At 43.5% G+C, this 2,930-nt stretch overlaps 1 protein-coding gene and 1 long non-coding RNA gene across 3 annotated transcripts in view; one reads left to right on the plus strand and one right to left on the minus strand.

The window, feature by feature from the left end:
* Positions 1 to 2,930, plus strand: part of LOC306825238 (troponin I, fast skeletal muscle-like) — an 89,956-nt gene that overhangs the window by 23,226 nt on the left and 63,800 nt on the right. The window lies entirely within an intron of this gene.
* The window catches only part of LOC306825597, a 32,206-nt gene that overhangs the window by 1,074 nt on the left and 28,202 nt on the right, over positions 1 to 2,930 (minus strand). The gene's annotated exons all lie outside the window — the stretch shown is intronic.

Raw genomic sequence — 2,930 nt, forward strand, 5'->3', positions numbered from 1 at the left:
ACTGGTCACCAGCCAATCACAGGGCTGATATATAGAGACAGACAACCAGCCACACTCACACCTACGGATGATTTAGAGTCAGCAGGTAAGCTAACCAGCGTGTGATTGGACTGTGGGAGGAAGCCGGAGAGAACCCACGCCATGCACGGGGAGAACATGCAGACTCCACACAGAGAGGCTCCTGTCAGACGGGGATTCAAACCAGGAACCTCATCGCTGTGAGGCAACAGCCCAAACTGCGGCACTGAATGCATCGCACTAAACACAGCGGGGTTATTCCAAAACTACCAGCGGTCCCCGGTCATACTGATCCTGTATGATCCTGTATGATCTTTGAGTTACAACTTGAACTAATCAAATTGAGTTTCAATACTCTCGATCATTTTTAAAGAGATTAAATCTTTTGAACAACCAGGACCAGGTTGGGTGTGCAGGTAGATCCCAGATGTACCCTGGTGAGAAGTGGACCACCTTCTTACAGTCCGAGCTCCGCCTGAAGATAGCATGCTAACCGCTAATCCTGCTCTGTAGTACATGCTTGACATTAGCTCCCCTCGCACATTTTCTGTGTTGTGAGTTGTACTGGGTGAGGAGGGGTGAGTCTGGGACTGAGAGGTTGGAGGGGTTTTTTGGGGAGGTGGTGATGACTGGGGTGTACCACCATTGTTGCACATTGAGGCCCATTGGCACGCCGGCCGGCAGCTTACCACCCCGAGGCTGCTGGGTGCCACAAAGGGCCACAACGGAGCGAGGACCGAACCCGGGTGAATGTCACATACACCCGCAGTCTAATCCTCCTGCCTTGTACATCTGCGCCGGGTCAGATTCAAAAGCAAGAACCCCCCCTACTCATCATCCCCCCCCCCCCCCTCCATCATGCACTAACTCCTTTCTTTCCCCTCCCTGTTGTACTGCAGCAGGAGAAAGGACATGCTTTTGTAGAGGCCCATAGTGTCACACAGACACAAGACTCGAGGCTGCTCGTCGTCAAATAGAAGCGCTCTCTCTCTCTGGTCTTTTCACGGCGCTCACTTTGCTCATGTCGACTCGGAGCGAGAGGGTGAAACTCTTATTTTAGCACGTGAAAGGGCTCCAGACGGGGACACGAAGGCCGGCTCTTCACGTGGGACACAATTGACTTTGAAAGCCATGGTTTCTCTGAGAGGAGTCGGGAGTGTTTGCCGGGATGTTTAGTATCATGTTTTCATTGAATTTGACTGTCAGCAGGTCTCAAAGGAGCCCAAACAGATTTCTTAAAAAAAACGCTCTTCTGGGATCCTGAAAAGGGTCAAACAGCTTTAACACGCTGCCGAGGTCATTCTGGATATTTTAAACACACAAAAACATTTCAATTAACACTCTGCTGTGAAATAAAGACAGTCAGAAAAAGCCCGGCTTTGTCATCAACAAATGACAAAAAAACAAATATTTGTAAAAATGAAAGAGAAGAGAAGTAAATGAATATAAGTCCCTGTGTAATATCCCTTTCCTCTTTCTACACACCTCTATCTTTATTCTTGTGTAAGAATTGAAACTTTCTCAAACTGGAACCTGAGACCCAGATTTCAAGAAAACTTGTAAATTCAAAAACGAGTTGTAGGGATAATAAAGTGAAGTTTAGGTCAGATGCAGGTCATCATATATAAGAGAAACATGTGTAATATTAAAAGACTTAAAGGAAGAATGGAACTGTTTGATCGCCCTTCAGCATGAACACATTTCTGTTTGGTGACAGTGAAGCCACAGTGAAGCCTCGTCTCTTCCAGCGACACACTGAACTGAACAGGAATCACTGCTTCCCAAAAACTCCAGAGGCTATACTGGTTTCACTTCAGTTTGTCAGGATGAGACCCATTAATGTGGCAGTGTTTGGGTATCTCGGACTGGTTCTGGTAGGCTCAGTCATTATTGCATCATTTCTTTATATCTTTAGAAGAGTTACCAATCAAGATTGAAGTCACCTAAAATAAGAATCTCATTGTGTACATATTGAGAAAGAAGGTCTTTACAATTTATTTAGGTACTAATACTGCTTCCATGGTGGAAATATGAAAACTGTTTTTAACAAATACAGCAGCCCCCCCACCTCTGCCAATCCTGCTGTCCACCCAAGCGAGGTTTCTGTGATAACTGCAATATCAGGATCGCTGTGAGAGCAATATTTATTAGATGATCTATTTTCATGTGGGCTTAAATTCTGATATTCAGATGGATTAATCCCAACGCTTGTATTGATTTAGAAGTACGAGGGTTACTCGCACTTTGGGGTCAAGTGTCCAGGCCAGGGTTCCTAAAATGATGTTTCAATTTATCTTAACATAGAAATTCAACAAGAGAAAAAAAAAGTATGAATTCAGTAATGACAACTGAACTGACAGGAGGTCTGTAATGTCATGTGATGATAATAAATTTTGTCTGATAATGCAGAGTATATGAGAATATCTGATGTGTCACACAGCTTTTATTTTGTTTAAATCTGCAGCTGAGAGAAACTAGAAACCAGTGTGCAGAGAATACATGAGAGCCGATGTCGCCCTCTACTGGAGGTTATAGAAACTGCAGTCTGGCAGAGAGACAGACCTCAGATTAGAGTCTGTTCCTGTGAGTGTTGAAGATGAGGAGGCCATTTAAGATCTAATAGGGTTTGCAGTTTTTCAAAATAAGATTTTGAAATGTTTTACCCGAGTTCTTCCAAAGAGGTATTTTATTCCTGAAATTGTATAAATCAAAGAGAAGCATGTGTGTAGCCCAGTGTTTAAAGTCTTTTGCTTTACTCTCTCTGTCCTGTTATATTATCAGTAAACATTTTACACATAAAAGAAAAGAGGGTATACCGTCTGGAAAGCAACTAAAGAGTTAAACTACAGACAAACTGAGTTTTTTTACTGAGAGGAGGAGCTACGATGTCTGTTTTTCTCTGAAATGAAAGT

The sequence above is a fragment of the Symphodus melops genome (genome assembly GCF_947650265.1).
Source record: "Symphodus melops genome assembly, chromosome: 6".
Taxonomy (NCBI): domain Eukaryota; kingdom Metazoa; phylum Chordata; class Actinopteri; order Labriformes; family Labridae; genus Symphodus; species Symphodus melops.